The sequence below is a fragment of the Camelus bactrianus genome, chromosome 35, assembly GCF_048773025.1.
Source record: "Camelus bactrianus isolate YW-2024 breed Bactrian camel chromosome 35, ASM4877302v1, whole genome shotgun sequence".
NCBI classification, from domain to species: Eukaryota; Metazoa; Chordata; class Mammalia; order Artiodactyla; family Camelidae; genus Camelus; species Camelus bactrianus.
This window is the reverse complement of record NC_133573.1, coordinates 27,150,643-27,162,213: the sequence shown is the minus strand read 5'-3', so window position 1 is coordinate 27,162,213 and position 11,571 is coordinate 27,150,643. Positions and strand designations below refer to the sequence as shown.

General features: G+C 45.8%; 1 long non-coding RNA gene across 1 annotated transcript; it reads left to right on the top strand.

Annotated features, from left to right (window-relative positions):
• The first annotated feature begins 1,018 nt into the window (after positions 1 to 1,018).
• Positions 1,019 to 11,300, top strand: LOC123619082 (uncharacterized). The gene is made up of 3 exons (XR_012504163.1): positions 1,019 to 1,386; positions 5,970 to 6,069; positions 9,413 to 11,300. It is a non-coding gene; the product is annotated as an uncharacterized LOC123619082 (long non-coding RNA).
• The last annotated feature ends 271 nt before the right edge of the window (positions 11,301 to 11,571 follow it).

Genomic DNA, 11,571 nt, shown 5'->3' with positions numbered 1-11,571 from the left:
TTGAATAGCCTGTCGACAGATGGGCTGTGGCTCTGAGCTCCGCACTCTTTTGTTGTATTTCTGTGTGAGAGACTCTGAAATAGAACGTATCTTTCAAAACACACACACACACACACACACACACACACACACACCCATCTTTCATTGGGCACCTTCTCTGCCTCTCCTAGTCTTCTCACAGTTCTGCCTTTTAAAGGATTTAAGAAGTAATAGAGTGCAGTTGTCCCATGGTATCCCCAGGGAGATTCGTTCCAGGACCCCCCCAGGGTACCAAAATCCTTGGATGCTCAAATCCCCATGTACAATGGTGTAGTATTTGTGTATAACCCACGCACATCCTCCCGTACGTGGCCAACTTCTGCAGGCTGGGCTGATGATCAAAGAGGCTTCACGGTCCAGGCTGGGTCAGGCAAGATGCTCTCATGTCAGTAGCTAGTGGGGGCCGTTGATGCACACGGTGTCCTAGCTGTGAAGGGACTTACAATCACTTCTGCTCATTTTCCTCCTTCAATCAAAAGTCAAAGTTCCCTCCCACCTAGAAAGGTCTTTGAGAAGTTAAAAAGGCGCCAAGTTAGTGGCTCAGTAACCCAATGTGCACAAGACTCACCTGGGATGCTTGTTAAACGATGTGGAGGGCCAGGGTCCACTTCCGACGTTCTGAGTCAGCACGTCTAGGATGGGGCTCAACAGTGTGCATTTTCAGCAAGGACTGTGGGAGGTTCTGAGGCAAGACCTCATTCTGAGAAACACTGGGAAGAGGAGTAACTCTCAGAGCCCGCATCTCCCTAACGCGTCCCTTAGAGAATCAGCAGTGCACCAGACAACGCGCCCCAGCCGTGTGCTACACGCTGTTTTCGGTCTTGGTGAGAGGGAGACCAAGAAATACGAAGCCTACTCTCGGTCCTCCGGGAGCTGGCTCCTTTCAAGGGTCTGGGCAGCCCTCGCAGGGAGGCGGAAGGTGACAGGAATGGGTTAAGGCTTTCAAGCTGAGGAGGGGAAGGCAGCAAGGATGCTTCATTGATCCAACCTGTGGAGATCTGAAGCTCGGTGCTGACTGAGCTCTGACTTGCTTGATACTGTTTATATGATGAATAATAAAATAATTCTTGGGTGACTCACTAGCTATCTGCAGAGCCTTATCATGGCCTCGAGTGAAAACACCACTGACTCCTTAGTAAGAAAGGGGCCTTTCTGAGCAGCTGTCTTGCCGCAGGACGCCATGAGGAAGCACGGGCTGAGCGGGCCCGGCCTCCCTGGCGCTGGCATGGCGCTGGCATGGCAAGTCAGCGGAGGCGAAGCCCGCCCCGGGGGGAGCCGACGGCCTGGGCTCTTGCCGGGTGCTGCGCCCGCGTCGACACTGAGGTCCTGGGTAGAGAGCGAAGCCAGGTGAGCGACGACGGACGGACGGGAGCGCTGGGCCGGCCTGGGGAAGGAGAGAGGGGCTGGGGTGGGGAAGGGGGTACTGGTGAGCGGGGGAAGCTGCTGGAGGGTAACCAAGGCCGGGTTCCCACTTGGAAGCCAGGGCTGGGTGGGAAAGCAGGTCACTGAGGGCGAGGAGGTGTGGGAGGCCTGGGTGTGTCCCGGAGGATGGGGTGCTGGGGGAGCACGTCTGCAGAGGGGCGAGGCCACTTGGTGGTGGAGGAAAGCTGCTGGAGAAGAGGGAGGGTCCAGGCGAGGGAGAGGTGGGCGGGAGCCAAGGGTGGCCTGCTGGGCGCTGGGAGGCCCAGGAGAGGGGAGGCCGGGACGGCAGACGCTTGAGCTCACTGCTGCTTCTGGAGACTGAAAACCAAGCTGTATTTCTAGCCCTGGTGGGGTCTGTGGTCTGTGGGGCTCAGGGCCGAGCAGGGGGAGGCTCCCTGTGATTCGACCTCACAGCAGCAGGGCTTGGGCTGGGCTGACGGTGGCTTCCACGTGCTCGTGCTCGTGGTTCTGGGCCCAGCGAGGAGGGACTAGCAGAAGCCCTGAAAGGAAGGCAAGTCGCTTCCGGACTCACGAGCTGGCTGGCTGGGGAGGAGCCCAGCCTCTGCTTGGGGTTCCTTCTTGGGTCTTCATAAGCAGGACGAGCCTTGGCTTCATTTAACCCGGACCCTGTTACCAAAGGATGGAGGGCATCCATCCAAGTCTCCAGACCCAGATTCCTTCTCCTTGTCCCTGGACGAAGCGAGGGCCACCTTTGGCACAAAAGGCACTTTCTTAAAGGAACAGACACAAACTAGGTCAGTTTCAGGGATGGAGTGTTGCAATGCTTTTAGGGAGGAGCAAATGGGTGTCGCAACAAGGGATGGGTGGACAAGCTCCGAGAAAATGTTCCCCGCCCCCACCCCCACTCTGCTTAACTTTCTCTTGTTTCACATCGGAGCTAAGGGATGCTTAAAAAATATTTTTTTGGTTATTATCTTTTATGAGTGAGAACTATTTCCCCCCACGCACCTCTTTCCATTTGGTTCCCAGTAGTAGTTTGGGATTTACCAGCAATGATCTCCAAGCTTTGTGGAATCGTAGACCTGCAGGGCCCTTCAGACAGTAACTTAGGGTAAAGGAAGCATAAATGTTCCTCTGCTCTAAAAGGCTGGAGCTGCAAGGGCCCTCCGAGGTCACTCTTAACTGATGGGGAAGCTGAGATTGGGCTTTGCTCGCGGTCTGGGAACAAAGTCTTTCAGAAGCCGTCACAGAGCGTTACAGGTGTCCTTCCGAAGACCTCTGGGGAAGCAGAGCGCATCATTTTCTTTGCCATCGTCCTGTGTCACCATTTCTGAGGCTCAGGAAGTGTGTTTGATTTATCACACTTACATTTTATTTATTGTCTTACAGAGTAGGGGTCTTGGTAAGGGGAATATCATTCCAATACAATTTTGGGATAATTGGATGTTACCATCTTTTCAACTGCGTGTGGGTGGGGGCTGAGAAGTGCACCCAAAGGCAAGGCTATGTTTCGCCAGAAGCTTCCCGTTTCACTGGAGTCCGCATCCATCTAGAAAGACTGAGCTGGTTGCAAATCAAACTTGTAAATAAGCTTTAAAAACACCTTGAAGCTCTTAGATGTGTTTACCAGGTGACAGTCTCTCTTCCTCATCCGAATACCTAATTCTTTTTACCCGTGTCTCTTTTGTGGTACTTACAATGTTCTCTGTTGCGTTCTAGTCATTAATTTAATACATTGTGTCTCCTGTCCTGGAACTGTGTCTGCTTGGTTCATCAATGGCTTGAACTTAGCAGGCACTCCTGATGCAATTATTGGGTTAATGACGCTTCCCACAGTGGCAAAGGTCACCCTTTGTGGGTCATGCTTGTACCTTCTCGCCAACTCACTTAGCTTCCATCGGCGATGGATGAATTTCACTTTGGAGCTTAGGATTCGCTATCATCATTATTGGTTTTTTTTTCCCCCTCAAATCTCTTTGCAAAGAAAATCTAATAAAAAATATAAAAATGAACAGGTAACATCTTTTTCTTTTGGGACTGTTTTTGGATGTTAATAGGTGTTAATAGGTGACCCTCCAGACTGTGTATTAAGATAAGTATCGTAATTCTAATCTCAGAGAAATCAGGTACTGACTTAATAGAAAATTCGCCCCACTCCTTGCCCGCTAAAGGCTGCCCAAGGAGGGTCATGGAGGGGATGTGGTAGTGGGAAGCCCATATGGAATCTCACTTGGTGGATGAAACTGGTCCCCCTTGAGGCATAGTCCCATGGGATATGCTGGAGCCTCGACCCCGAGAATCAGCCGGTTGGCCTGACAGGTTTGAAATCTACTTGGGCTCCGAGGGAAGTGTGACCTGTCCCCATCTCCTCTCCATCCTTGTTCATCTGATGCTTGATGGTAAACCATGAAATCAGCACAGGATACGCTCATCTGTCCTATCAGGCAGGGGAATTCGACTTTAACCAGTGGAAGGGAACCTTTTGTGAGTTTGCTAGCAGCCTCTCACCAGAGTCCAAATTCAAACATGCATCCCAGGTCGAAGTCTTCATTTTTTAAGGAATACATGGGCCACATTGTATGTCCTCTCACAGTGATGCCCGTCAGCTTGGGGGCCTGGAGGCGAGGCATCAGGATTCAGTAAACAGGTCCCAGGGGAGCACATGCTGTTGAGGGGGCACAAAACACTCAAGCTCGCTGCTGAGCCTGTGAGTGTTTGGTTTCTGGGATCTGCGGCAACAGGCTTTGGGAATGGCTCTCCATGGACCACGCCTGGCAGTTTGTTGTCACAGCTCCCGCGGTGTACAACCTGTTGGCTTGTTTTTTTTTTTGGTAGGGATGGTTGGTCTGGAGGGGAAGGCTGGTGGAAAATAAAGAGCAAGAAGACAATCCCCCTTCAATTCCTAATGTAATAGTGAATTACTTGGGGGTGAGTTGATGTGGAAAAACACCAAGCACTCTAAAATCCTAAAGCAAGAGGGATTATTGAGAGATCGTTGGCGTCCTTTCATGGGCTGAACCACAGCTAGAACTTACTCGAGGTTGCGTGGAGGTTGTGAATGCAGCAAATCCCAGCCTCTACAAGCGTATTCTGCCAGGGGCGTCCAGCTAAGGTCCCCAGGTCTGTGTTTCTGAGCATTTTTTTCATTAGTTCTATGCTGCTTAAAGCCCGGGGATGGGTGGGAAAAAGCAACCCAGTTCCTTTTCGGAGCCAGACATAAGTATGACTGTTTCTCTTCACGCAGTGCCCTGCTGATTCCGGATTAGGTGCCAGTATCAAAGGGCGTGGTTCCTCCCACAGCTCAGAGTGCTGGCAGGCACTTCCACATCGGGTCCCACAGCACTCTGGGGGGATGGAGATGGGGGGGAAATAGCAGAAACACAAGTGTTTTTGTTCATTGGAGGAAATGGGGATGTGTACCGAGGGGGTCTGAAGTTGCACCTGGAAATGGATGCTGTCAAGCGTAGGAGTCACGTTGGGGGCGGGGAGTCATAAGGGCACAGCACAAAGCCTACAGCCGTCCACTCCTGGCTCCGCCACCTCCTGGCAGTTTAATTTTAAGCAAATTAAATCGTCAACATTTAAACAAATTTTTTTCTGACTTCACTGTTTTTTTTTTTTTAATTTATAGTTGATTTACAATATTGTGTTAATTGTGGGTGTACAGCATAGCAATTCAGCATTTTTGCAGGTTATATTTCATCATGGGATACTACAAGATGCTGAGTATAATTCCCTGTGCTATAGAGAATATCCTTTTGGTTGATCTGTTTTATATATAGCGGTTTGTGTCTGTTAATCCCATACTCCTAATGTGTCCCTCTCCCCTCCCCTCTCCCCTTTAGTCACCACGAATTTGTTTTCTACATCTGTGAGTCTTAAACAATTACATTTTTAGTGATATTCAATCATTTAAATTAACATTAAGCAAAATATCATTTCTTAACAATAACAGCGGTTTCAATGGCAACATCAAAAGACTAAATAAAATACTTGCCGACTGTTGTAAGGATTGGAGGTAGTGCAATGCTTATCCTCAAAGCAGGACTTCTGGACTCTTGCCTGTTGGATTCTCAACTTTGAACCGTCATTTTTTTTTTTTTTTTTAATCCATCGTTTCTGTTTGTAACAGGCAGAGGGCTTTGGGATGAGATCGCTTAGGTCTGCGTCTTGGCTCTGCTCCGTGATAACCACGTGGACACAGAGGGGTTTCCGATGGGAAGCTACTTTCTCCATCTGGACGTGGCCGTGATGAGACCTCCCTCTTTGCATTGCTAGAAGATTGAGGGGATATGCTTGTGAAACGTTTAGCAGAGTCCTTGCGTGTGTTAAGGGCTCAATAAATAGGGTTAAGGATCTGGCTCTTGTTTATGGGCTTCACACAGGGGGTCTGCTGTTACGGGGAGAGGGGGCAACAGCTCACCCCATCTCTGCACAGTCGGGGCAGGGTGGGCTTGCCATAGGGGCGGGCAGGGTTAGTTTCCTTCCACTTTGCATCCATCACTTACCAGGTAGTTATCTAACCCTCTTACCTTTCTGTGCCTCAGTCTTCACGTCTGTAACATGAGGGGAGAAATCGTACCCACTGCACCCGGTCGCCATGAGGATGAAAGGGCTTCATGTACACAAAGCCATAAACAGCTCCTGGTGAGTGCAAAGCACCCAGCGCACGGTAACTGTTTTATTAGGCGACTCACTTAACACATCTGGGGGCAGTTACAGTCTCAGCTCTTGGAGGAAAGCAGTTTCTTTTCTGTTCCTATGGCCTCTGGTTATTACAAATTTTAATATGATACAATCCCTGCTGTGGTAGCAGACTTTTTTTTTTTTAATGTCATTATGGCTTCCTGCCATTGACACATCATTGCTGACATTAGTAGGTGTAGGAAAAATGTTGTGGTCTGATCTATGGAGCAAAAATATTTGTGGGAGGCCCCTTTGATTAGCTTTATTACTGCGTTTAATGCACTGCACATGGGCAGTCAAACATGTTTGGAAAGAGGCCGTATTGGTTTTAAAGACAGATGATCTAAAACTAGCTCTCATTCTATTGTGGATTAGAGGAATTCCAGCTAGTGTTTCCAAGAGCTGCCACCAAATATTTGGTGGTATTCTCCCTGTGACTCCCAGAGTTATTTTGACTCTCCCCTCCCTGCCTGCCCACCCCGTCCCCCTGCCCCCATCTTGCCCTGGGTCTCCGACATGGATATAAAATAACATATCTGAGTTTTCATAGTTTAGATTTTATTTGTGTCAAATTTACACATGCACATAGTTTAGAGTCAGATCACAAGATTTATGATGACAGATGGCAGTCTCTCGCCAATACCCCTTGCTATGGTCTGAATGTGGACGTCCTCCCCAAATTCACAGGTGACAGTGTTAGGAGGTGGGACCTTCGGCAGGTAACTGGGTTGTAAAGGGGGATCCCTCCTGAATGGGATTAGTGCCTTTATAAAAGAGACATCACAGAGGTCCCTAGGCACCTTCTCCTAAGGGAGGACACAGTGAAAACTCTCTGACCCAGAAGATGGCTCTGATTTCAGACTTTCAGCCTCCAAAACTGTGAGAAATAAATTTCTGTCATTTATGCCACCCGGAATGCAGTATTTTTCAGTAGCAGCCTGGATGGACTCAGACACCCTCTTACATGTCCCTGATCCTCAGTTATTCATCTTCACCTGCTTTAACTATTCTTTTTTGATAATAACCTCCCTTATCTCTAAGTAACAGGTTTCTAAATGCTCTTTCTTTATTTTTACTATTGGGTATTTTCTCTTTTCTTTCCACTCTCAAAAATTCAAAGATGAATTTTTCTCTTTCACCAAACCTGCACCTCACCTGCTTTCCAATACCTCTTGCAATATTTACTTCCCGTCTCCTCCATCCTCTCAATAAATTATGTAGTAAGTGAAGTGATGTTACTCTGACTATCTAAATGCTAATCATAGCTGGGACATTTGCCATACTATGATTATCTTGCTTTCTTGCAAAACTTTTTGATTTTCCTGGAGTTAATAATTGCCTTGTTTTTACTTAGTTTTTGTTTTTTGTTTTAAATGATCACTGATCCCCCAAACTTCCTTTCCCTTGTTTTAATCCCCTCTCAAGATATTCAGATTCATCAGGTACATTCTTAATTCATTGTTTTGAAAGTTCTCTCCTGTGGTCACCAGTCTGGTAACTGCTTTCAAGCTTTGGAATCTCCCTTCCCTTTATCTGAGAGAGTCCCTTTCCCTTTGGTGGGTTTTGGCACCAGAACCCCGTCTCCTGGTCCCTAAGTCTCTATGTCTTCTTGTTTCTTTCCTCGCTTCGTTTGCTGGAGAATCTCCTGCAGTAGTTTCCTTAGGAGGGAGATACATTTTTGATTCTACCTATGTGTCTGAAAGTGTCTTTAGTCTATCCTCAAACTTAATTACAGTCTTAGTGTTACAATTCTCAATTGTAAATAATTTTTCCTAAGCATTTCCAAGGCATTACCCCATTGTCTTCTAGCTCTCAGTGTTGAAATCGAGATGCCTCCATCTATTTGGATTCTAAGTCCTTTGTATATGTTTCTTCTTCCTTTTCTCAATATTTTAAGATTCTTTTTGTTGCTGTTGTTGTCTCCAGACTGAGACTTCACCAAGCTGTGCCTTGGTGTGGGTCTCTTTTCATCTGCTCTGCAGGGCAGTCAGTCTCTTTTAATCTGGAAACTCATGCTCCTCTACCTGGGAAACTTTCTCAAATGATTTATTTGATAATTTCACCCTCACCTTCGTCCCCTCTTTTCTCTTTTTCTGGAATTCCAGAACAGATCTCTGATTTTCTTCTCTGCTCTCTCTTATTGTCCATCTTTATGCACTATGTTCAGAGGCATTTTCTGACCTTAAGTTGAGATTTTAATTTTTGATGTCAATGTTTTTAATTTTCAAGAGCTCATCGTTGGTTTTCCCTACCATAAAAGAACACTCTTCTTTATACATCAGTGATGATATAACTTCATCTTCCTGCGTAGTTTTTCTTTTCTTCTTGATGCTTTTCCCTGTTTGCTTTGGCCTCTGCTTTTTTTTGTTGTTGTTATTAAAGGCTTTTCCTTGAGTGTCTGCTGATGCCTTAAATTGGACTGGATGTAATTCTGTGCTACCTTCTACACTTTTATATAATGACATTCCTCGTGTGTCCCCTGCGTGCTAAGCATAGTTACTACACACGCCATCTCTGCGAGCTGACTCGTCTTCAGGAGATGAACGTATGGCACACAGTTGAGAGAAGGAAGTGGGCCCTCTTCACCCCATGCCCAATCTATCAGTTCAACACGTAGTTGGAGAGGCTGGGTCCTCCTCGACAGTCTCTCTGTAAAATGCCCATGTTGGCTAAACCCTCCAACCTTTAAAAGATAATCCTGAAAATCAGTGTTCCGCTTAGAACCTTAGCGCTGGAGGCCAATGTAGAGATGGTCCAATCCCTGTTTATTGATGAAGATACAAAGGCCAAAGCTGGGAACTGACTTGCCCTGGTTTGCACACCAGAACCCAGGATGTTGCTTGTAGCCACAAGTGGAGGCGGAAAGGTCTTACTTATTTTAAAGAACAGTTTGGCTGAGAGTTTGTTGTTCAGAGTCTTTATGAGAAAGGTACACAGGCCTTTATTCTTCTCTGTCTGTGGCTGGGGAGGTAGAGGACTGTATATTTTTTCCCATGGAAGAGGGCAAAGATGATGTGCATGGGATAGAAAGTCGTGTATAAAAATGGAATCCAATTTTGTAAGACAGGAAAAATAGGTAGGAAAAAATGACAAGAGAAATAAACATTATGAGAAAACGAGAGAGAGAGAGAGCGAGAGGAGAACCTCCTTCCCAGCTGAGCTCTGGGAGGTAAGAGGTGAAGTCTCAGGGCTGCAACTGTGCTCAGCACCACGGCAGCAAGAGCCCAGATCTGGTGAGCAGAGAGGAGAGCCTTATTGGAAAAATTATTATTTTTCAATGAAAACCATTCCTGGCATCTTTCAGAAGCAGCTGGACGATGTAGCGTTGTCTCCGATGTTGAGAAAGCAGAAGAACCCATGTTGGCCTCCTCCATAAGCAGCAGAGAAAACTGTGTGCGGGCACCTTTCCCTGGGGGGGCTCCGACCTGCGAGACAGATGACAGGCTGAAGGACAAAAATGAATGTCCACAGACAAACCCACAGTGGCCGTGGGTCTGAAGTAACGCACACTCTCACAACTACACCAGAGGCACAACCTTCAGTGGAAACGGCTCATCTGGGTGGTTGGCCAAACCACCCATTTGGGTGGGAGAAAGAAGCTGCGTTGGATTGACTTGCACGGCTTCCGGTCTCTCTAGCTGCGTTTACCAGCAGGGGTTGCCTTGATTTGTGTAATTGGGGAAAAAAAAGAAGCAGCTCAATAAAAAGCATTTGGTTCTGTGTCTCTACATGAGCAGTTAACAAATTAGCACAGGGGACGCTTTTGCAAATGAGAGATTAAATTTCTTTGTTTATGTTGGAAATCTCCCTCCATCTCTGTCAGCAAATGTGCAGTAACATTCTTTCTGTGTTGGGCTGGCTTTCAGTTCGTTTGTTATTTTTGTTTCTTTTGTTCTTCCTACAGGCCTTCAGAGTGACCATCTTTCTCAGAGTAGATACAAACTCTTGCCTGGGGCTAGGGTAGACTTCCTGGGGCAGGGCTGGGAGTGGAGTGGAAGGAGGGTTGCCAGATAAAATACAGGATGCCCAGTTTAATTTGAATTTCAGATAAACAATGAGGTGGTTTTTTATTTTATTTTATTTTATTTTTTTAGTATAAGTATGTCCTAAATATTGCATGGGACATACTTATACTAAAGAAATTCCTTGCTTACCTGAAATTCACATTGAACTGGGCACTCCTGTATTTTTATTTGCTCAATTTGGGCAGTGGCAGAGTCTCCCCTAGTGTGGGAAGGAAGTTTCTATGCCTGAGACATCCCAGGGCCATAGGAAAAGGCAGTTTTTCCTACCCTCTTCCTCTTTGGCTGCACCAGACTAGATTTTAACCTGCATCTGAAACTTGGTTTCCCTCTGGGCTGGGACTGGGGTGTGGAGAGTGAAGCACTTGCCTTGGGCACAAACACAGTAATCGAGAGAGAGAATTAATGCAATATTAAAAAAAAATTAAAAAAGGAATGGTCCTGGCTTTATGAAAATTTTTCATATTTTAAAATCTTAAATATGATTTTATCATAAATATTTGGGTTAAAATTTTTTATTAAGGTTAAAAATATTTCATCTTTGTTTTTAAATTGAAGTACAGTCATTTTTTTTTTTTTTTGGTTAGGTTTTTTTTTTTTTTTTTTTTTTGAGGGGCGAGGTTATTAGATTTATTTATTTATTTTTAGAGGAGGTACTGAGGACTGAACCCAGGACCGTGGGCATGCTAAGCATGCACTCTACCACTGAGCTATCCCCTCCCCGAAGCACAGTCTTAATTACTGAGTTTTTTCCACACTGTTTCCTGTTTTCGCTCCCGAGGTGGAGCGGTGGAAAGGAGTGTTAAATGCAAGCTTGTAGTTCTATGAAGAGCAATGCCAGAATTCGTCATTTAAAATTAAAATATGAGTTTTTCACTTTATTTGACCTCTATTTACATATAGACTTGGGGAAACCTGTGGTCTTCCCTTATCAGCTATAATATGGTGGTTACTTTGAACCTGAGTGAAGTTTCTTCCCTCCATTGCCCTGATCTTTGCCTGCGAAGATACTTTTTGGTCCTGATTTCCTTCTTTCAAAGCAATGGTATGGTAGCTCACAGAGAAAAAAATGTGACAATGAATATATATATGTTCATGTATGACTGAAAAATTGTGCTCTACACTGGAATTTGACACAACATTGTAAAATGATTATAAATCAATAAAAAATTAAAAAAAAAAAAGGCAATGGAGATTCTGGTGTCTTATATTTTTTTTAAACCTGAGGATAACATCTGAGGATAAGACCCTGGCTTTGTTCAGTGGCGGAATCGTCCCAAAGAAGCTTGGGTGCGTAGGGGCAGGATGGGTTACTGCGGACTTAACGACTATTAATATCATCTTATGCGGTACTTAAAATGCCATGTGTGGGTTGTTATTCAAAAAATGTTCCTGCATTATTAGTTGACCACTGCAGATGTATGAAATAAATGCGATTTAG